The 24,994-nt window shown below is 39.2% G+C and overlaps 1 long non-coding RNA gene across 2 annotated transcripts; it reads left to right on the top strand.

Moving 5' to 3' along the window:
* The first annotated feature begins 726 nt into the window (after positions 1–726).
* LOC139362507 (uncharacterized) lies at positions 727–11,914 on the top strand. 2 transcript variants are annotated; one of them, XR_011621609.1, is made up of 5 exons: positions 727–824; positions 3,895–3,956; positions 7,693–7,783; positions 10,128–10,346; positions 10,598–11,914. It is a non-coding gene; the product is annotated as an uncharacterized lncRNA (long non-coding RNA). The 2 variants fall into 2 exon arrangements; XR_011621608.1 differs by lacking the exon at positions 10,598–11,914 and having other exon boundaries at positions 10,128–10,445.
* Positions 11,915–24,994: the final 13,080 nt, after the last annotated feature.

Here is a 24,994-nt window from a genome sequence, read left to right on the forward strand (position 1 = left end):
TTGAAATTAGGTAATAAAAGTCCTCAACTTTGCTCTTCTTCAGTAGCGTATTGGTTATTCTAGGCCAATTATAGGAAGGTCTTTGGCCTTCCCTTATATTTTAGCTTCTGTTTGTTGATATCTACAAAAGGGCTTGCAGGGATTTTGATTGGGATTCCAGTAAATCTGTAGACAAAGTCTGGGATAATTGACATCTATGTGTTATCAAGTGTCCCAATCCATGAACATGGACGATGATTCTCGTTATTTAGCTTTACTTTGATTTCTTTCATCTGAGTTTTGTAGTTTTCGGCACATAGCTCCTGTTCACATGTTTCCATATGTACGCCTAATTATTTTATTTTTGGTAATACCGTAAGTGGTATTATGTTATTAATTTCACATCCTAAAGCTTATTTCTGGTATACAGAAAAATAATAGACATTTCCATATTGTGGTACATTTCCATATTGGCAACATATGGGCAACATTTCCATATTGCCCCTCAAAAGAAACTCACTAATCCTTGGAATCTGTTGCTATGTTATCTTCTATGACAAAAGGGACTTTCCCGATATAATTACATTAAGAATCTTGAGATAGTGAGATTATTTGGGGGTATCTGGGTGTACCCAATGTAATTACAAGGGTCTACATAAGAGGAAGACAAGAGAGCAAAATCAGAGCTGCTGATGTCATAAAGCTATGCTGATCATTTATGATGAAGAGAGGGGCCATGAGCCAAGGAAAACAGGTGGCCTCTAGATGTTGGCAAAAGCAGTGGGAAGGGACCTTGCTGACCCTGGCTTTGGTTCAGGTAGACTGTATTTGGGCTTCTGACTTCTGTAAGTATAACAATGAATTTATTCTGTTTTAAAACACTAATCCTATGGTAGTTTACTATAGCAACGATTCAAAAATTTTAGAAAGTACATAGTAACATACAAATTATGCAAACATATAATAATACAAAATGTATATACGATACTATACATAATAACAATATAAATATATATATTTATATATATAGACAGAGAGTGTGTGTATCCTATAACTTTGTTATGCTACTTCTATATTTATATAGTACTGGTACAAATTATACATATAGTAACAATATAAATTATGTATTTATATAAGCCTATATATATACACGATTGTGTATCCTTTAACTTTGCTACACTACAAATTATTTTCAGAACGCCCATTTCGTTGACTTTCTCAAAGTAGAATCTTTGCAATTTTCTTGATAGACAATCATGTCATCTTCCCAAAAAAGAGAGTTTTTATTCTTCCTTCCAATCTGTTATATATTTCTTCTTTTTCTTGTTTTATTGCACAAGCTAGAAATTCCTGTATGATCTTGAATAGGAGTGGTGAGAAGAAGCACCTTGTCTTGCTCTCTGTCTTAAAGAGAAAGCATCCAGTGTTTCACCATTAGCTGTGATGTTAGCTGTAGGTTTTTGTAGATGTTCTTTACCAAGTTATGGAAGTCCCCCTCTATTCCTAATTTTCTGAAAGTTTTTATCATTAATGGGTGCTGGTTTTTATCAAATGCTTTCTCCACATCAATTGGTATGATGATACATTTTGTCTCCTCTAATTTGGTGATATAGTGTGTTAGAGTGATTCTCTTTTTTTGAGGCTGAGTTTCACTGTGTCGCCCAGGCTGGAGTGCAGTAGCAGGATCTCAGTTCACTGCAACCTCCACCTCCCAAGCTCAAGCGATTCTCCTGCCTCAGCCTCCCAAGTAGCTGGGACTACAGGCATGTGCCACGACGCCCAGCTAATTTTTTTTATATTTTTAGTAGAGACTGGTTTTCACCATGTTGGCCAGTCTGGTCGTGAACTTCGACCTCAGGTGATCCACAGGCCTTGGCCTCCCAAAGTGCTGGCATTACAGGCGTAAACCACCATGCCCGACCTTAAAGTGATTCATTTTTAAATGTTGAACCAGTCATACTTTCCGGGAACAAATTCTGCTTGCTGCTCCTTCTGTTTTTATTATCTGGAAGACATAGAGAATTTGGTTGATTCTTCTTTAAATAATTGGCAGAATTTTCCAATGAGGCCAGGCATGGTGGCTCACGCCTATAATCCCAGCACTTTGGAAGGCTGAGGCGGGTGGATCATCTGAGGTCAGGAGTTTGAGACCAGGCTGACAAACATGGCAAAATCCCATCTCTCCTAAAAATACAAAAATAAGCTGGGCTTGTTGGTAGGCACCTACAATCCCAGCTACTTGGGAGGCTGAGGCAGGAGAATCACTTGAACCTGTGAGGAGGTGGTTGCACTGAGCCAAGATTGCACCATTATATTCCATTCTGGGCCATAGAGCAAGACTCCATCTAAAAAAAAACTAATGAAACCATTTGGGCCTGCAGTTTTCTTTTTTTTTATTTACTTTTTTTTTTTTCTTTTTTTTTGAGATGGAGTCTTGCTCTGTCACCCAGGCTGCAGTGCAGTGGCTCAATCTTAGCTCACTGCAACCTCCACCTCCTGGGTTCAAGCAATTCTCCCACCTCAGCCTCCCAAGTAGCTGGGATTACAGGCACATGCCACCATGCCCCGATAATTTTTGTATCTTTTAAGTAGAGACAGGGTTTCACCGTGTTGGGCAGGCTGGTATCCAACTCCTGACCTTGTGATCTGCCTGCCTCAGCCTCCCAAAGTGCTAGGATTACAGGCATGAGCCACTGTGCCCCGCCACTGTTTTCTTTTTGGAAGGTTGTTAGTTACTGTTCAATGTCTTTAATACAAATACACCTCTCAAGATAACCCATTTCTTCTTGTATGAGTTTGTCTGTTTCAAGGAATTGTTACATTTCATCTAAGCCGGGGTCCTCAACCCACAGGCCGTGGACAGGTACCAATCCATGGCCTTTTAGGAACCAGACCACAGAGCAGTGTGTGTGTGAACATTACCACCTGAGCACCTCCTCCTGTCAAATTCTCATAGAAGCGCAAACCCTACTGTGAACTGCCTGCATGCAAGGGATCTAGGTTGCACGCTCCTGATGAGAGCCTAACCAATGCCTGATGATCTGAGGTGGAAGAGTTTCATCCCGAAACCTTCCTGCCATGGCACTCTCCCATGCAGGGAAAATTATCTTCCACAAAACCAGTCCCTAGTGACAAAAATGTTGGGAAGTGCTGACCTAAGCCATCAAATTTATGGGCAGGCAGAGTTGTTCCTAGTATTCTTGTGTATTTCTTTTTATGTCCATAGGATCAGTAGTTATGACCCTGTTTTCATTTCTGATATTGTCAATATGCAGTACTTTCGGGTTTTTTTCTTGGTTAGCTTAACTAAAGGTTTATCAATCAATTTTATTAATTTTTTTAAAAACAGCATTTAATTTGTTTGATTTTCTCCTTTTTTCCTGTTTTAAATATTATCCATTTCTGCTCTTTTTTTAAAATTTTTTTCTTCCATAACTTCAGACTATTGACTTTGGATCTTTCTTCTTATACATTCAGTAACACTATTAATTTGTCTAAGCACTGCTTTCATTGCATCCTACAAATTTTGATAAATTTCATTTTCATTTTTCTTTATTTCAAAATATTTTATATTTCTCTTGAGCCTACTTATTTAGATCATGTGATATTTAGAATTGTGTTATTTAATCTCTTCTGTAGGTTAAATGATTGTCCCCTTGAAATCTCATGTTTAAATTTGATCCCAGTGTTGGAGATGGGGCTTCATGGGAGGTGTTTGGGTCTTGGAGGTGGATCTCTCATGAATAGAGTAATGCCTTCCCTTGGTGGGGGGATGAGTACATTCTCACTCCATTGGTTCCCACGAAAGCTTGTTGTTAAACAGAGCCTGACCCCTCCCTCTTCTCTCTCTTGCCTCCTCTCTCACCATGTGATCTCTGAACATTCTGGCTGCACTTCACCTTCCGCCGTAAGTAGAAGCTTCCTGAAGGGCTCCAGGAAGATGGTGGCACCACATGCCTCGTATAGCCTGCAGAACCGTAAGCCAAATAAACCTCTTTTCTTTATAAATTATCCAGACCCATGTATTCCTTTATAGCTACACTAAACCAATTGAGACAATCTCCAGATATTTGGGATTGTCTAGCTACTTTTCTGTTCCCGATTTCCAGTTTAATTCCACTGTGACCAGAGAACATATTTCCTATAATTTTTATTGTTCTACATTTGTTCCTCTGTGTTTTATGGCCCAGAATGTGAGCTATCTTGCTGTATGTTCTACAGAAGCTTGGGAAGAACATATGTTATGCTGTTTGTAGGTAGTATTCTATTATGTAAATGTCAATTACATCATATTGATTGCTGGTGTTCCTCAAGTCAACTGTATTCACTGATTTTCTCCCTGCTTGAGCTATGAATTACTGAAAAAGAAATTTGAAGTCTCCAACTGTAATGGTCAATTTGTATATTTCTCCCTTCAGTTCCTTCAGCTTTTGCATGATTCTTAGGTGTTTTTGCTCTGTTGTTAGGTGAATAAATGTTTAAGATTGTTGTCTTTTTTGAGAATTGACCCCTTTATCATTATGTAATGCACTTCTTTTTCTCTTATAATTTTTCTTGTTCTGCTATCTTTGTTCACAACTAATAAAATTCTACTCATTTTTAAAAATTAGTGTTAACAAGATTTATATTTCTTAAAACCTTTACTTTTGACCTATGTCTTTATATTTATAATGAGTTTCCTGTAGATTAAATGTAGTTGGATTTTTTTTTAACCACTATGAACACCTTTGTCTATAAATTGGCTTCTTTATATCATTTAGATTTAAAATGATTATTGATATTGTTAGGTTAATATCCACCATATTTAAACTGTTTTCTATTTGCTATATTTGTTCTTTGTTTTTTACTTTTCCTACTTTTCTGCTTTTTCTGATTTTAATAGGACATTTTGCACAATTTTATCTTCATTTTTAGCATATTAATTATACATATTTTAAAAATATTTTAAGACTGGGCACAGTGGCTCATGCCTGTAATCCCAGCACTTTGGGAGGCCAAGGCAGGTGGATCACCTGAGGTCAGGAGTTCAAGGCCAGCCTGGCCAACATGGTGAAACCCTGTCTCTATAAAAACACAAAAGTTAGCCAGGCATGATGGCAGGTGCCTGTAATCCCAGCTACATGGGAGGCTGAGGCAGGAGAATCACTTGAACCCGGGAGGAGGAGCTTGCAGTGAGCCACTATTGCATCACTGCACTCCAGCCTGTGTGACAGAGCGAGAGTCCATCTCAAAAAATAAAAAATAATTAACAATAAAAATATTTTATTGTGGAAAACAGTGTGGCGATTCCTCAAGGATCTAGAACTAGAAATACCATTTGACCCAGCCATGCCATCACTGGGGATATACCCAAAGGATTATAAGTCATGCTGCTATAAAGACACATGCACACGTATATTTATTGTGGCACTATTCACAATAGCAAAGACTTGGAATCAACCCAAATGTCCATCAGTGACAGATTGGATTAAGAAAATGTGGCACATATACACCATGGAATACTATGCAGCCATAAAAAAGGATGAGTTCGTGTCCTTTGTAGGGACATGGATGTAGCTGGAAACCATCATTCTCAGCAAACTATCACAAGAACAGAAAACCAAATACCGCATGTTCTCACTCATAGGTGGGAACTGAACAATGAGATCACTTGGACACAGGAAGGGAAGCATCACACACCGAGTCCTATTGTGGGGAGGGGGTAGGGGGGAGGGATAGCATTAGGAGATATACCTAATGTAAATGACAAGTTAACGGGTGCAGCACACCAACATGGCACATGTATACATATGTAACAAACCTGCACATTGTGCACATGTACCCTCGAACTTAAAGTATAACAACAAAAAAAAAAAGAATAAAAATATTTTAATGGTAGCCCTAGTTTCCAACATACATTTTAAGTAATCTAACTCCACCTTTAAATGACACTATGCCACCGTCATTGCTGTCATTCACTTCACTAATCATACGATACCATCATCCTATTATTACTTTAAATAGTTATTTTCAGATCAATTAAGAATAAGAAAAGAAAAAAAGATTTTCTTTTACTTTTATCTATTCCTTCTTTGACACTCTTCCTTTGTTACACAGATCTGAGTTTCTGACCTTTATCAACTTCTTTTTCCCTGAGGAACTTCTTTTAATTATTTTTTACAGGAAAGGTCTGATGGTAATTATTTCCCTCAGCATTTGTCTGAGGAAGTCTTTATTTCTCAAGTTTGTATTTTTTTTTTCTTTATTTTAGCACTTAAATATTTCACTCCAGTCTTCTCGCTTCCATATTTCTGATGGGAAGTCTAATTTAATTCTTGTCCTGTTTTGCTGTAAGTCAGGTTACTTTTTCTCTGACTCCTTTGAAGATTTTCTTTTTGTCTTTGGTTTTCTGAAGTTTGTATATGATTATTTTGGTATTTCTCCTGTTTACTGTTCTCTGTACTTCTTGACTTGTGATTTGCTGCAGTTAACTTGGGAAAATCCTCTGACAGTGTCACTTCAAATATTTCTTTAGTTTCTTGTTCTTGCTCTTCTCCTTCTGGTATTCCAAATGGATGTATATTATACTTTTGAAATTATTTCTGTTGATCTATCTTCAAACTTACTCATTCTTTCCTCAAACTTGTTCTGTTGATGAACCTATTGAAGTCATTCTTTGTGTCAGTGATTTTTATTATTTGTAGCATTTCCGTTTGATTTTTTCCTAGGGTTGCCATCTCTTTCTTACATTACCCATCTATTTTTGCATATTGACTATTTTCTCCATTAGAGTCTTTAAAATCTAAAACATAGTTATTTTAAATTCTTTATCTGATAATTTCCAAATTTGTGTCAAATCTGAGTCTGGTTCTGATGCTTGCTTTGTCTTTCTGACTTATTTTTTCTTACCTTTTTCATACCTTAAAAATCTCCATTAAAACTCATACAAAATGTATTGAATAGTAATCAGTGAGGCAAACAGGCCTTTAGTGTGTATTTTTTGTTGTTATTATTAATCTGGCTGAGAATCAAGCTATATTTAATGTTTGCTGTAGATGTAGGTAACGGTGGCTTCAAATTCCTCTACTATCCTTACTTTGTCTCCACTCTTGACTTTCAGCATCCTTATATACTCCTCCAAAGAGAGTCTGTGTTTTCTGGTTCTTTTAGGTGTAATCCACAGTTGTTATATTGCAGCTCTGTTAGTGTGGTGAGAAGGTTGGCATAGGGGAAGTATGCTATAATCTTATGATTACACCTCAGTCTTTTAGGGGGCCTATGTCCCTTACAAGCATTTCTTAGCTTTGCTTCTCCCCTTACAAGGAACAGGAATGGTATTGGTGTCCAGAGTGTGAAAAGTGACTTTCCCTCAAGTGGGATAAGTCTCTAATAACGGTTTTATCCCTTACTGGAGGGTAGGTCTTTGTTATGGAGAACATTCTGGGTATATTTCACAACAACTTTTCTTCCATGTCCCCTAGAGGACCATGATGGAATTTTTCTCAGCTCTTTACTGTGAGAGCTTGGTGGGGCTTCTGGAAGTAAAATCCACAAGTGTGTGGGATGCTAAGAATGTGACCCCAGGAGTTTATCACTGTCACACGACTCCACACTCCGGCTCTGGAAAATCATCAGCATTACTACTGAAGTGTTACCAAGAGTTTGTTTCTAGTAGTTTCTGTGCCAGGTAAACAAATCTCAGCTGTGACTCCCCTAATTCATCTATCTTTGCAGATTTCTGGGTGGCTCTTTGCTGTAGGAATTTCATTCTCGTTTGGATACACGAATTGTCACTGATTTTCAGTTCACTCAGGTTCTTCTTGTGGTAAGAGTAGAAGCAATGACTTTTAAGTTCTTTACACATTGGAATTAAAGCCAGATGTCTCTTAATGTATTCTTTTTTTGACCTTATGCTCTCCTGTTTTATTCTTCCCTCACTTTATGGCTCTTCTATCACACTATAAACAGCAAGAGAAAAACAGTGTCTTCCTCACTGCCTGGAAATCTCTTTAGCCATGTAGCCAAGTCTATTAGGTATATCTTCTGTCTTCAGCATAACTGCAGACCACATTATCACTAGGCTTTTGCCATATCATAATAAACATCTCTCTTCCGATGAGATCACGGGGAGCTATCTCAGAAGCAGCCTACTATAACTCTCATCACGATTTCACATGATTAATACGAAGGCCAGAAAATTCAGCGTCTTGTGGCCAGCTTTACTAATAAATCATATTTTTGACAGTAAAATCTGTAGCTTACAGATATGATTGTATTCATTAGGATCCGTTTTTGGTCCTGGATAAGCAAGGCCATAGAATAGATGACACAGCATTAGGCTTGAATAAACAAAGTACAAAGGAGGTGAGGGGTCCTCAACGTTTCTTCTTTCCTCCATTGCTGCATATTCCCAGACTCTCTCCCACATCTCGCTCTCCTTCTGGACACCTGTGAGTTCTGTCCATGCTTCTCCGCAATGTAGCTGTTGCTTTCAACACCCCCAAGCATCTTTGCTGTGGCTCTTAAGCTGAAACAAACGCAGACCACCCCAAGCCTCATCTGATAGAGGAATCCTTAAAGCCGAAATCTGGACAAGTCTATATTTCCAACTTCCTTTCCTAACAGGAATAAGGAAATCAGTATATAGAACAAGTTGAATATGACTTAGGATTTACACAATGTAATGCAGCCTCACGTCATGGGGTTCATTTGGCTACCAATTTATCTTGCTTGACAACTACATATATTGCTTTTTAAACATTTCATTAGGAATGTAAAAACACACAAGTCAATATCTGAGGAAAGAATGGACATCTGAGAATAGCACTTGGGTTTCTGCTAACTTGCTCTGATGAGTAAGCTGTAAGTCACTGTTATGCCTACAATCCTGTGAGTTTTTAAATCAAATTTCGGTGACAATTTCATGTTTCTGATAGTAAGATTTTAAATTCCCTGCTCTTACTGTCTTTCAGTAGTCCATTCTTTACACCAACTAAGCAGGCTGCAAGGCACTAAAAATGAACTTACCTACTGTTCATTATATTTTTACTGGTTAAACTTTCCATCTTTCAGAAGAGCTGGAAAGTTTTAGTTTAGCTACTTGTTATGCAAACTCATATCCAGCCTTTACAGCAGAGGGAGGCAGAAGCAATAACCAGGGACATTTTTAATGTGACTAAAATGCTACCGTCTCACCTTTAGTCCAGTATCTGGGAGAAGCATGAATTGAATTTATTGTAGATCATTCTTTCTCATCAGTCTAGAGGCAGGACTGAGAGAAAAGTCTCCATGGTAATGAAGGTTTTCCTATGATGAACACCTAACACTTCCACAATTACGTTAGTATTAGCATTCATTAATATTTTCTGAATGCCTTTTGAGGTTTCAATAGAGGTGATGCTTCTGCCCAACACTCATATCAAGTACATATTTGACACCTTGGCATCTAGGGCAATTCTGGAATGCCCCTGAACCCAATAATGTCATGAACCAATTGCCAATAACTCTGGATACATACTGTGAAAGCTCTATGTTCCTAGGACCTATGATTGATAGTTGCATATTTGTAGGCACATCATGTAAAGTAAGTAAACGCAAGTAAATCCAGTTGAACTTGGAATTTTGGTTGCTTTAGCACTTTCTGCCATTATGAAAGACCATTGATTACATAACCCCAGGCTAGCTGTGAAATAGTCCAAGATTGCCTTTGGCAAACAATTCCCACCCATCAGAAGACTGTTCTACATATCTTCTTCTGTGAAGACCTATACCATTGTACCCATTATCTGCCCCTGGAGTGTACCCCATGCAAGTTCCTTTGGCTTCCTACGGCTTACTGGAATGCTAGCTCTGCTATTTTTTTAAAAATGTAATTGTCCTGTGCTTTGTTTCCTTCCTTCCAGTCTATTAGTTCTTTCCAATTGATAGCCTAATTATTTAGCTTTTAGATAGTCTTTTCAAGGCATCTCATAAAGAAAGAGAAAAGGGTTATTAAAACCTTGCAGTGAGCAATGATAGGAATATAAATGTAACTCTTTGGCAGGAGGCTATCCTAGGGTTTCTGCACTACTTTGAAAAAGTCAACAGATAGGGGTAGGTGAAGACCACAGTAGTTTTACTGTTAAAATGTCTACACATAACTAATCCTGACTGTGCTCTGTCTTTGGAAGGTTATTCCAAATGGCACTGATGCTGGAGGAAGAACTGCGGAGAGGGACCATATGGACCTCCATTGCCTTTGCCACCGTCTTTCCCATGCATTGCAGCAGACTCTGTTGGGGCCCTGCCCATATCCTCTTGGCACTGGCTGTATCTGTGCCCACCAGCCTGACTTTCAATTTCAAGCACCTATGATTGCTGCCTGAGGGCTTTTGCTGCAGCCTGTCTGGGTATATGACAGCCTGGAGGTTTCATGGAATTTTTGCCCCCACCCACAGCCCTAGAGAACTCACCAGTGCGACCTGGCAAATAAATACCCCAGCCCTCAACCCTAAGATAGGATAACTTTGAGGCACATGTTCCAGCCTGTCTTTCTGATTTCCCAGGGCCCACACTAGTCACCCTGTATTGGGTATACAGGGCATACACCCTGTATTGGGCGCACCCTGTATTGGCTTCCCTTACCTTCCATATCTCATAGGGTCATCATGGGAACGCCCTGGCAGGACTCCAAGTACCTAGAGAGAAACAATGAAGGCCTCTGCTGCTGTGCTTTGGAATCCATGGCAGCATTTGCGTGCAGTCACAGCTTCCTGCTCCCAGCCCATAACCAGAGTATGGCAGGGATACTAGCGCAGGCCTCATCCTGGCAGGTGTGGGACCTTGCTGGCAGCCAGCTCTGGTTCAAGGACTTCCTGAAGAACTTCTTCATACCCTCCAAGTCACCCAAGCATATTTCCTTCCACTGGGAGTAGACTTAATGTTTTAATCTGGTAACATCCCAGGCACTCTATTTTTTATTTTTTCCCACACAGGTATTTTCCCTAATCAAGTCCTTTCCTGTTTATTCCCAACATGGTGTCTGTTTCTTGGAGAACAAAGACTCACATTTTAATTCCCACTCCCCCGGTAGTGTTCTTGGCATCACCTTCCCACTGAACTGCTTATATGCGGATAATCCTTGATTTAGAGTCTATTTCTAGGAAGAATCCTGAACAAAGACGTATTATGAGACATAAGCTAACAACCATAACTTTAATTTTTCATTTCATAAAATTATATAATAATTAGAACTAGAAGGGGCCTCAGGTGAGATACAGCTCAGCACACTCATGTTTCATATGAAGAATCGAGAGAAATGAGTTTATCTCTCAGCTGAGATCCAGGCAGCAGTAGGAGATAACTTCGGATAATTATTGTGAGCCTAAGTTTTGCAGATTGACGACCTACCTATCAAGGCAATCATTCCAAACAATGAATACAAAATCGTTTGAATCTGCAGCTCTCTTACAGCAGTATTTTTGAACCAGTAGGCTGTAAATCCCAGGAGTACAAGAGCTATGAATTTGTAGATTCCTTGCAACAGGTTACAAGAGTCTAGAGTCTAGATATGTAAAGTAGTTAATTCACCTGTCCACAACTATTTTCAAAATGTGTTTAGAAGCTCCTGTGAATAACATTGTTAAGGGAATTAGGATTTCATTAATAAAAATACATATTTTAATTCAGTATCTAATTTTCTCAGCCAGTTTGTGCCACTACTTCAGCAACTCTCTGGTAAAGTCATATGGATTGCTGTGACATTTGCAGAGTGGATTTCATATTAGGAAAATTTGGAAAGTAAAGATCTGTTCCATTCCCTGCTCTAAAGAAACCATGCAATTGGGATTAGGTGAATCCTTCCCTAATGTCTTTTTCTTTCACTAATAAAATCCCAAATCTTAATTCCGTTGCATTGGTCTGATTCTATGGCACTCCTGAAGATATACCTGTGCTTTTTGAACTGATTGTGTAAGTTAATTCCATGTACCAAACTGTTATTTCTAAAATGCTATAACATTCATATGACGAAGTCCATTCATTGTCTAGGTCTTACTGTATTAATTAAATGTTAAAATCATGCTGATTGAATTCAGCAAACTGACATCAATATTCCACTTGTTTTTTCCTTACTGGTTTATTTTCATCCACCATCATTGTATGCCCCTTATATATACTAACCATATATTCCTTCTGACAGCCCCACACACTTCTCTCCCTGATTCTTGTTTCAGGCACGCTGCTTTCCACATTTGGAGCAACCTCCTTCATCCATTCTGGCAAACACTATTTTCTTCGAAAACTCAAATGTATTCAAACACCCTTTTCTTTGAAACTCATTTCCTCAATAAGACCTGCACAGTTTAGCACAGGCAGCTCTACTGACTCAAATGCACTAATTCCTCAGGAATTCATGCCAAAATATGATATTGATGGTTAATATACACACCATCACACCTATACACAATATAGGTCAAATGTGACTCTTGAAATTTAGAGCCTGTTTTTCTGAAGGCAATCTTCCACTCCACACACTGGAAGCACTAAAATATTTCAATGCAGAGACATAAAACTTACGCTATCTATCTATCTATCTATCTATCTATCTATCTATCTATGAATTGTTATAGTTTGATATATAAATATATAAAGAAAAATAAATTATTACACTTTGAAAAAAGTCATTGAGGCTCTTTTTATTGACATGGGTGGAACTGGCTAGAATCAGTGAGGTTAATGATTCTTTAATTACATTCTACAGCTTCATTAGTAGAACCTTATGAATTTAGCAAAAATCTGGACTGGTTTACTTTTTGTTTTTTGAAATGGGGTCTCACTCTGTCACCCAGGTTGAAGGGCAGTCGCGTGATCCCAGCTCACTGCAACCTCCTCTTCCCAGGCTCAAGTAATCCTCCCACCTCAGCCTCCCAAGTAGCTGAGACCACAGGCATGCACCACCGTGCCTGGTTAATTTTTTTGTATTTTTATTAGAGATGGGGTTCTGCCATGTTGGCCAGGCTGGTCTCAAACTCCTGAGCTCACATGATCCACCCACCTCAGCCTCCCAAAGTGCTGGGATTATAGGCATGAGCCACCATGCCTGGCCTGGGCTGGATTACTTTTGTATTGTCTATGAGGATGAGTTTGACTAAGCAAATCAATAATGTAAACAAAACTGAACTACTTAAGAGAAAAAATTATTTTCACATATTTAGCATATCAGTTATCTTTCTTATCATGTTAAATATACATGACATGCAATATACCATTTTAAAGTGTAGAATTCAGTCATGTTAAGTGCACTCACAATGTTGTGTAAACATCACTGCTATCTTGTTCCAGAGCTCTTTGATGATACCAAATGGAAACCCCATCTTTCTAATTGGAAGTATCCTCATTTGAAATCTACAAGAATACTCATTACAGCATTGCTTGTAATGCTGATGGGAAGTTGGAAACAACCTAAATATTTTTTTGCCGGGAGAGCAGATACGGAAAATGAGGTGGATACACATGAAGTGCTATGCATTTGGTAAATCAAGAATAAAATGCATCCATAGCAACATGGTTCGACTTTTAAAAGACTCTGGACTGCATAGGACAGCGATCTCCAAGCATTTCTGTAAAGGTCCGGCTGGTCAGTATTTTAGGCTTTGCAGGCCAGATAATTTCTTGCAACTACTTATTAACTGCAGTTGTAATGTGAAAGCAGCCATACACACTTTATAAACTAAAGCGAGTACTTGTGTTTCTATAAAAATTTATTTATAAAGATTAAAATTTGCATTGTATATAATTTTTACATGTCATGAAATGCTATTTTGATTTTTTTTTCAATGAATTAAGCATAATGGAGCTGTAGGCCATTATCTTTTTTTTTTTTTTTTTGGAGACGGAGTTTCACTTCTTGTTGCCCAGGCTGCTGGAGTGCAATGGTGCGATCTCGGCTCACGCAACCTCCGCCTCCCAGGTTCAAGCAATTCTCCTGCCTCAGCCTCCTGAGTAACTGGGATTACAAGCATGTGCCACCATGCCCAGCTAATTTTGTATTTTTAGTAGAGACGGGGTTTCCCCATGTTGATCAGGTTGGTCTTGAACTTCTGACCTCAAGTGATCCACCCGCCTCAGCCTCCCAAAATGCTGGGATTACAGGTGTAAGCCACTGCACCCGGCCTGTAGGCCATTATTCTAAGTGAACTAACATAGGAAGAGAAAACCGAATACAAAATGTTCTCACTTACAAGCAGCAGCTAAACATTGAGTACACAGGGACATGAAGAAGAGAACAACAGACATGGGGCCTACTTGAGGGTGGAGGGTGGGAGGAGGCTGAGGATGGAAAATCTACATATCTGGTACTATGCTTATTACCAGTTAGGTATTTTGTGATGAAACACAGTATGTGATCACGCACAAGTATGTAATGAAATCTGTACACTAAACCCCTGTGGCATGCAATTTACCCAAATAACAAACCTGTACGTGTACTCCCAAAACTAAAAAAAAAAAAAAAAAAGTAAACACCAGTCTTAGCTCAGTCTGTACAAAAACAGGTGGTGGGCTGAAATTAGCCAGTGGGCCATAATTTGCTGACTCCTAACCTAGAAGAAAAAGTAAGAAAGAGCATGAAATATATCATAGAATATAACTTCCCAATATTAAAAAGATATGCACCAAAGCATCAATGTATATTTCCTAGAATATGTCCAAATAAAGGTTCCATCTTGAAATCATAAAAATAATTATCTATGGGGCAGGTGCGGTAGTTCATGCCTGTAATCCCAGCACTTTGAGAGGCCAAGGTGGGCAGATAATGTGAGGCCAGGAGTTCGAGACCAGCCTGGCCAACATGGCAAAACCCTGTCTCTACTAAAAATATAAAATTAGCTGGCCATGGTGGTCCATGCCTGTGATCCCAACTATGCAGGAGGCTGAGGCATGAGAATCACTTGAACCTGGGAGGTGGAGATTGCAGTGAGCCAAAATCACGCCACTACACTCCAGCCTGGGTGACAGAGCAAGATATTGTCTCAACAAAAAAGAAAAAGAAAGGAATACTGTGCAGTCATAAAAAGAATGAGTTAATGTCCTTTGCAGGGACATGGATGAAACTGGAGGCCATCATTCTCAGCAAACTAACACAAGAACAGAAAACCAAACACTGCATGTTCTCACTCATCAGTGGGAGTTGAACAATGAGAAGACACGGACACAGGGAGGAGAACAACACACTGGGGCCTGTCGCGGGGGTGGGAGGCAAGGAAAGGGAGAGTATTAGGACAAATACCTAATGCATGCGGGGCTTAAAACCTAGATGACAGGTTGATGGGTGCAGCAAGCCACCATGGTACATGTATACCTACGTAACAAACCTACACATTCTGCACATGTATCCCAGAACTTCAAAAATGAAAACAAAAAGTTATCTATAGAGGGGGAAAAAGAGTGGTAATGTGTTATGGGTATAAAAAAGAAATTAACAGATAACAACAACAAAAAAGCCTTATTGGCTATCAATATTTCTACTTAACATGATGCTAGATGTCCTAGCCAGGACACTAAAGCAAGCAAAAGAATTAAAAGACAAAAAGACATACATGAAGTAACACTGTTGTTATTTGTAGAAGATATGACATGAAGAAAACACTACAGGGTTTACAAATAAAGGACCAGATCTAATACACGAATTTAGCATCATCAATACACAAAAATCAATTTATGTCTATATACTAGCAATGAAAAGTTGAAAATAAAAAATTTAAAAGTACCACCTAGAAAAGCATCAAAATAGCATAAAATTATTAGTAATAAATTTCGTAAATGTTGTACAAATCTGCTACATGAAAAACAGCAAAATATTACTGAGAGAAATTAAAGAAAGCTAATTAAATGGGGAGATATAGTTTATGAATCAGAAAACTCAATACTGTATGATAGTCATTATCTGCAAACTGATTGACAAATTTAACATAATGCCAATCAAAAGTCTAGCAGGATTTGTCATATGAATTGATACCTGAATATAAAATTTATCTGGAAATGCAAAGAACATATAAAATACAAAACAATTTTGAAAAAGTATGAAGTTTAAGGACTTATACTATATGATTCCAAGATTTACTATAAAGCCATAGGAATAAAGGCCCTGTGGTATTGGCGTAGGAAGAGAAAAAGAGATCGATGGGATAAATTTGACTCACACATATATCAGCAACTGATTTTCAAGAGATTTGTCATCATCAATTGATTTTCAACAGAGACGTGAAAGCTAGTCCATGAGGAAAGGAAAGGATATAACAAATTTGCTGGGACAACTCGATATCTACATGAAAAAAACACTAAGCCTTCATTCATAAAATATATTATATACAAAATTTCATTAGAAATAGATCATGGACCTAAACAAAACTGTAAAACTTGTAGAAGAATAACTTTGCAAACATGAGACCGGCAAAAAATTTAAAACAGAAGACAGTGGTATTAACTCTAAAAGAAAAAATGCAAAATTGAACTTCATCAAACTTAAAATAGTCTGTTCTTCAAGAAGACAGTATTGAAGAAATGAAAAGGCTAGGTACAGATTGCAACCAGATATTCCCAATACACATGTCTGCCCAAGGTTTATAAAGAAGTCTTACAACTAAATAATCAAAAGACAAGCTATCAATAGAAAATGGTCAAAGGACTCAGCAGACACTTTACAAATGAAAATATATGAATGGCCAATGAGCACATAAGACAAGGATCAACATTATCAGCCCTCAGAACAATGAGAATTAAAACTCCAGGCACGGTGGCTCACACCTGTAATCCCAGCACTTTGGGAGGCTGAGGCGGGCAGATCACGAGGTCAGGAGATCGGGACCATCCTGGCTAACACGGTGAAACCCCCATCTCCATTAAAAATACAAAAAATTAGCCGGGCGTGGTGGCATGAGCCTGTCATCCCAGCTCCTCGGGAGGCTGAGGCAGGAGAATCACTTGAACCAGGGAGGCAGAGGTTGTAATGAGCCGAGACTGCACCATTGCACTCCAGCTTAGGCAACAAGAGCAAAACTACATCTCAAAAAAAAAAAAAAAAATACCACTTCGCATCCACTAAAATCACCAACATCAAAAAGTTAACAAAAGCAAGTGTTCTCAAAGATGTGGAAAAATCGGAAGTCTCACACATTGCTGGTGGGAGTATAAAATAGTACAGTCACTTTGGAAGACAGTTTGGTAGTTCTTAATAAAGGTAAATCCAGTCTTATCCTATAACCAGAATTCCACACCTGGATATTTACCCAGGAGAAGTGAAAACATTCCCATGCAAGGACCCACACATAAACATTTTTACCCAGCAGCTTTATTCTTAAGAACCAAAACCAAACAACAAAGAAGCAAATAATCTTGGAAAACTGCCTGAATGTCCATAAAGTGGTGATGGGGTTAAAAAAATGGGGAATAGGCCAGGCGCAGTGGCTCACGCCTGTAATCCCAGCACTTTGGGAGGCTGAAGCAGATGGATCACGAGGTCAGGAGTTCAAGATCAGCCTGACCAACATGGTGAAACCCAGTCTCTATTAAAAATACAAAAATTAGCCTGGCGTGGTGGTAAGAACCTGTAATCCCAGCTACTCAGGAGGCTGAGGCAGGAGAATCGCTTGAACCTGGGAGGTGGAGGCTGCAGTGAGCTGGGATCGTACCACTGCTCTCCAGTCTGGATGACAGACTGAGACTTTGCCTCAAAAAAAAAAAAAAAAAAAAAGTGGGGGGAATATATTCATAAAAGGAAGTACTATTCATCAACTAAAAAACAGAGGACAACACAGGACACCACTGTATTGTTCCATTTGCATGAACTGTACAATCTACAGTAGAGAAAGCAGGTCAGTCACTGTTGAGCATGGAGCAGGCCAGACTGTCTACAAACAGGGAGATTTTCGGAGTTGGGAAAATCTACATCTTGACCAAGGTAGGCTACTCAGGCCTATACATTTATAAAATTGCATCAAAACCTACAGCTGAAATATGTGCATTTTATTGTATATAAATTACATTACAATAAAATGAATTAGAAATGAGGTAGAACTCCAGTTATTGGCATCAAATGATACTTATAATAATTTGAGTGGTTAAGTACAAGACACAGAAAAAGATGTGTAGTATGATCTGATGTATTTAGAAAAGGAGTATGTATGTGTGTTGTGGATGCACATTTGTGATAATTCCAACACACTTTTTGCCAGTCTTTTCCTAAGCCTAAAGAGTGATTTCCTTTTGTGGAGGGAAGGAGTATCAGTAGTGGTGATAGTAGGGAGGGGATTTGGAATTTGAAAACTGTATGAAGAGGAAATGCCTTTTTGTTTTGTTTTCATTCCAAATACTGCTTATTGCCTCCCTCGGCCTTTAGTTTTTTCAGCAAGAATTTATTTGATTTTTTAAAAATAATAAAAGAAAATATGTAAATATGTTTATTATCCTCTTTCTGGGTGCTATGCAACTTGACAGTGACACTTTCATTACACATTATTTTAAAAATTCTTAGTAATAGTTAATACTGCGTGAGAGTTATTACTTTTACCATGTGCTCTGTATCGCACTAAGCCCTTTGTGTGTGTTATCTTGGTTACTTCTCGCAATAGCTCTATAACCAAGTTTCGTGATTGGTAAAAGTGGTATCAGAGTTCAAACTCATGCGGCCTATTCTAAAGCCTATTGTGAATTGATTGTACTAAACTTTCTAATTTTACAGGGTTTGTTAGTAGCAAAGCCAGATTTCAAACCTCAAACTTCTGATTTGGTTCAGAATTCTTTTTCATTTCTTGGTGGTAATATCCAAGGTAAAAAATATTTTTAAAGGCATTTAAAATGATTTTATCAAATTTTAGGATGATGGTAGTACACAGTCACAAAAACTAACAGTAATCTAGTGTATAATTTTCTAAATATTATTTTAGGTGGAACTTCTAGTTAATTCTCATTTGTTATAGAGCAAAGATTGAAGTTACTTTTAAATATCACACACATACTTTTATAATCAGGTGTAAAACTTTATATATTTACAGTTGTCCCTTGGTATCCCTGGGGAATTAGGTCCAGGACCCTCCTGCAGATACTGAAATCCACAAATGCTCAAGTTCCTTCTATACAATGGTGTAGTATTTGTGTATAACCTATGCAATCCTCCTATATACTTTAAATCATCATAGATTGCCTATATTATCTAATACAATGTAAATGCTATGGAAATAGTTGTTACACTGGATTGTTTGGGGACATACAAAAAAAGTCTGTGCAAGTTCAGTACAGATACAGCCATGCTTGTTTTTTAAATATTGTTTGAACTGTGATTGGCTGAATCCACGAATTCAGAACCCATGGATACACAGGCAAGACTGTACTTACTATTGCACTGAGACTTTCAAAGACTGTTATCTGATAAAATGTTTATTAGAGATAGGCATATCATACATTGACAACAGAACCTGGTGCCTACTTCTGAGTGTAGGATAAATGTTTAGTACTGAGTGTTAGTTTAGTACTCTCATTGTATTCTTGTAGGCAATGTAGTCATTCAATATTCAATATAGTCTTAGAATATTGAATATTCAAGATAGTCTTAGAAATGTTAAAATATCATACCCCATGCATTGACAGATCTCCCTAGATTTGTGGAACAGTAAAATAACTTAGTGGTCATTCAGTCTGTGGGTGTATCCTTTGTTGAACATTTGATTCATTCAATTTTTTTAAATTTAAAAATAATTGATTAGTTCCTGTTAGTCAATGTTCTTGCAAAAATACTCAACTTCCTCAAAGGAGGAGAAATAATGAAAATAAAATGATATGGAAGGTGCATCACTCTGGAGCTAATGCCATTTGGGAGCCGTTTCCACATCTCAGCCTGAATATGTGGGTGGAAGGAACAGTTGCCCAAACCTAGAGAGAGCCAGAGAGAGGGCGGCCTGAGAGGAGTTATGAAGTGTCTCTCCTGCCTCCGCTCCTCCCAGCCTCTGATCTCCCACCAGGACCTCATGGTAGTGGAACCCTTGCGGAAAGGGAAGACAAGAGAACCTGCTGATGCAGTATGTACAGGTCTGGCTCCAGGCACCCAAACCAGGGTAGAGAAGACTGAAGGCTGGATCAGGAGAGACATTTGGAAAGCATCCAGCACAGTCTCCAAGATTTTAAGAGGAGAATATTGTTGGAGCTATATGAAGGACAGATACACAGATAGTACATGACTCCCCTTGAGAAATGGCAAGATGTGGTTGTATTAAAACTGGATTTCGTCATGTAAGCATCAGTGATAACCGAGTAGCAATTGCCCTCTTTCAACAATGAGTGAAGTCTCCATTCACTCTGCATCTTTCCCTTCCCACTTCATTCGGATTTCCTCTGTATGGGTTTGGGTTCCAGCTCATTCTCTTACTTATAAAAGGAATTCATTATCAACCAGAGGTTGCATAGGAGATAATTTGCCCAAGCTACCTAGTTAGTGCTGGATGCAGGTTGAGAACCTAGGAGCATTAGCCATGATAGGTTATCTTACGCTATGATTGCAAATCATTGCTGAAATATCTGTGGTTTATTATGACAAAGATTTGTATTTTAATTTACTCAAAATCTCCTGTGGGTCACACAGTGACTCAGAGACATGGTCTGTCTCCACTTTGCTGCTCTGTCGTCTCAATGTGTGGCTTCCAGGTTAGCACAGCTGGAGAACAGAAGGCCAGAGGGCCACTCCGGGGATTTTACTCCACCATGGAGGGGATTTTCAGCTCTAGTCAGGGTCCCCTGGCTGGAATTACTCACATGGCTCTATCCAACTGCAGGAAAGTTGGGAATTGTAATTTCTGTGTGCCCAAGAAGGAAACAAGGAGCTTTTGGTGAGTGTGAGCAATCGCTCACACAATAAGAATCTTTCATTTTGATCTGGGCTTTTGTCAGCTTGATAATGCCACTTTTTGTTCTACCTTAGCTGGTGTGTTCACTGTCATATTTGCAATACAGACTTTCAGAGCTATTCGCACAAGAGATAGCAAGAGGAATGCATGCTGGGGGGGCTCTGTGAAGACCCCACAGAGGAAAAGTGACTTGGATTTTGTTTTGAGGCTTGCAGAGGATTTAAAAATGTAAGAAGAATGGTTTAAGTTATTTCAAACTGTCCACATCGACTCAGTAAAAGTAAGCTGGAAGAATTCTCACAGCCTGTCTTGGTAAACCAGGCAAGTCAGTCTTACTCCTAGTAAAACAGTTACGCAGGGAAAAATCAGGTTGGATCTTCGAATGCTTGACTGTGGATCTTGGACTTCACCTCACGGTTAATAGGCAGGAATTGGTTCAACAGCTGGTAATTCTTAGCAGGAGGAAGGAGTGTGTCATTTGGATTCTATAGAACCAATTTCACTCTCCATTTGTACTTGCAGATTCAGCTTCAACACAATTTTCTTATGTTCTGAAAGTTCAAGCACAAGCACTTGGGAGATAGTTGGCTGTGGGTTTCTGCCTTGGGTTTTCTAAGACTAACCACCCAGTGAATTCTGCAATACCCTATTAAATGATGCTCCTAGCCATGGAGGACCGGGGAAAGCCAAAGGCAGAACTGTCTCTATGAGCGATGATATAGCTGCAGACCCTGATGGGGCGCAGAGCATTATTAATAGAACAGGGCATAAGGATGCTTGCTGTCAGAGCTACCTGTTCTATTTCTGTGTGACACGGGGGACTTGTAGCCACTGCATTGATTTGCAATGGTGAGCTGTCATTTCCAATCACAACTGTCCATGATACTATTTAAACTAATATTGAAAATTCACTGAATATAGTATTTTTAAAGGATGTCATCTTGTAAAAAAATGTGTGTGGATTTTAAAGACAAGTAGATGAATAGAACACCAATGATCGTTGTTAAATTATCCTATATTTACCTGGGATTACAATAAAATTAACGCTCCCTAGAACTTGTGACTGGTTGAATTAAAGCATAGGAGCTGAATGCAAACACCACACAATTTTTACTTTTCCACTTTGGCATTGTTTTTTTGTTGTTGGTGGTGTTGTTGCTGTTGTTTTGTTTGTTTGTTTTGTTTTTTGAGACTGAGTTTCACTCTTGCTGCCCAGGCTGGAGTGCAGTGGCACAATCTCGGGTCACCGCAACCTCTGCCTCCTGGGTTCAAGCAATTCTCCTGCCTCAGCCTCCTGAGTAGCTGGGGTTACAGGTATGCACCACCACGCCCAGCTATTTTTTTTTTTTTTTTTTTGTATTTTTAGTAAGGACAGACTTTCTCCATGTTGGTGAGGCTGGTCTCAAACTCCCGACCTCAGGTGATCCATCCCCCTCGGCCTCCCAAAGTGCTGGGATTACAGGCGTGAGCCACCATACCCGGCAACTTTGGCATTGTTAATAACCTAATGGGGTTGTCATTAAGTTTTAAAACAGCAAGTAATTTTGTTTATTGCCACTCTGGTTAATCTCCTTCCACTCCTGAGAAAAACAAACAAACAGTGACCTCAATACCCATTTTCTTTTTTCCTACACAACTTTCCCTCTCTCTTCTCCAGGTGAAGTTTGTGCAAGTGTGAGTTAAGAGATTTGATGGAATTATTCACCCAAGTGTAAATGTCAGTATGTTATTAATAGTTTCTCTAAGAACATGCACATCTTCACCTGGGCTTGCTGCTGCCCCACGTAGTAAGGATGCAACAGTTTGTAGTTCTCTAGAGAACTTTGCCACTCGTTTTGCAGGGAGAGGGCTTTTAGTGTCTTAGCCATAGGGTCATGTAAACAATTGACATGAGAGTTTTTCTTGAATTTTTATACAAAGAAAAGGGAGAGGAAGAGAACATTGCTGGCCTTGGAAATCTGAAAAGCAGACATAAAACAGGAAAGGAAAGAAAGCAGATTATTTAGTTCACCATCTTCATAATTTAAGGTTAATATAGTTTGGATATGCCCCCACTAAATCTTATGTTGAATTGTAATCTCTACTCTTGGAGGTGGGGCCTGGTGGGGGTGTCTGTATCATGGGAGCGGATCCCTCATGGAGGGTGTGGGCCATCCCCTTGGTGATGCGTGAGCTCTGAGTTCACGAGAGATCTGGTCATGTAGAAGCGTGTGGCACCTGCCTCCCACTCTTTTGCTCTTGCTTTTGCCATGCGAAGTGCCTGCTCCCACTTCACCTTCCTCCATGAGTAAAAGCCCCCTGAGGCCTCCCCAGAAGCTGAGCGTCATGCTTGTACAGCCTTCAGACCTGTGAGCCAATTTTCTTCATGAACTCCACCATCTCAGGATCTGGGGCAAAGGTACTCCAACAATAGAAGACGCTGTTGGTAATACCTGCTCTATTCCAGCCAAACTATAATGGAACCTGCCCCTGCCAGGGTTTCAGCAGGGCCAAGCTGGAAGCTGATTTCCACCCTAGCTCCTGTCCCGGGGAAGCAGGCCATGGGCTCCAGTTTCTCTGTTGTGTCATCAGGATGCAGAGTAAGCCCACTTCCATGAGACATCGTTGAGACAGAATGAGGCAACTCAAGGTAGAGTGGTCCACGTTCTGCTCTCCCTTCCCTCCCGTCCTGGCCCTGGGCCCAGAGGAGACTGAACATATATACAGCCCCGGTGCTACATCTCAACACAGAAGCTGGCTATCAAAAAAAAAAAAAAAAAAAAAAAAGAGTAGGCCGGGTGCGGTGGCTCATGCCTGTAATCCCAGCACTTTGGGAGGCCGAGGTGGGCGGATCATGAGATCAGAAGTTCAAGACCATCCAGGCCAACATGTTGAAACCCCGTCTCTACTAAAAATACAAAAATGAGCCAGGCGTAGTGGCGCATGCTTGCAATCCCAGCTACTTGGGAGGCTGTGGTAGGAGAATCACTCGAACCCAGGAGGTGGAGGTTGCAGTGAGCCTAGATAGTGCCACTGCACTCCAGCCTGGAGACAGAGCTAGATACGGTCTCAAAAAAAAAAAAAAAAAGAGTAAATAGGATTCACAATCTTATAATATCAAAATGTCTAGAATATGATAAAAAAAATCAAAAAATCACTTATCATAGCAAGAATCAGAAAAATCACAAATGAATGAACAGTCAGTTGAGACTCCAACATAAAGATGACTCAGGTGTTAGAATTATCTGAAAAGAATTTTAGAAAAATTGTCATAAAAATGCTTCAATAAGCAATTATGGATTCTCTTGAAACAAATGAAAAAAATAGAAAATTTCAGCAAAAAGTATCCTAGAATTAAAAATGAAAATCATAGGAATACCTCAAATAAAAGGCTTTTCATGGGCTCAATATGTCATCTTGATGAAATGGAGGTGACAGAGGATGGAATCCATGACCTCGAGGATAGCTCAGTGGAATTTATTCCATCTGAAAAACAGAGAAAACGGTTACAGGGCAGCAGAGTCTCATGGGTCAATAACAAAAGAGCTCACATTTGTATACTTGGAGTACAAGATAAAACAGAAAAACGTTTAAAGCAGCCAAGGAGAAATGAAACGTTGCTTACAGGAGCACACCAATTCAAATGGTAGCGGATTTCTCATCTCAAACCACGGAGACCAGAAATGAATGAAGTGCTTTTTCAAGTGCTGAAAGAAAAGAATAGTCACCTGCAAATTCTATACCCACAGAAATTATCCTTCAAGAATGAAAGGGAAATAAAGATGTTTGCTAGACAAAAGAAAACAAGAGAAATTTGTTGTGTAACAAACCTACCCTTACAGAATGACTGATGGAAGAATTTTATTCTATTTATTATTATTATTATTATTATTATTATTATTATTATTATTATTATTGAGATGGAATCTCATTCTGTTGCCCAGGCAGGAGTGCAGTGGCACTATCTTGGCTCACTGCAACCTCTGCCTCCTGGGTTCAAGCGATTCTCCTGTCTCAGCCTCCCGAGTAGCTGGGATTACAGGCGCCTGACACCATGCCTGGCTAATTCTCTGTGTTTTTAGTACAGACGCGATTTCACCATGTTGGCCAGGCTCGTCTCGAACTCCTGACCTCAGGTGATCCACCCGCCTTGGCCTCCCATAGTGCTGGGATTACAGGTGTGAGCC

This window comes from Macaca nemestrina, chromosome 4 (assembly GCF_043159975.1).
Source record: "Macaca nemestrina isolate mMacNem1 chromosome 4, mMacNem.hap1, whole genome shotgun sequence".
Taxonomy (NCBI): domain Eukaryota; kingdom Metazoa; phylum Chordata; class Mammalia; order Primates; family Cercopithecidae; genus Macaca; species Macaca nemestrina.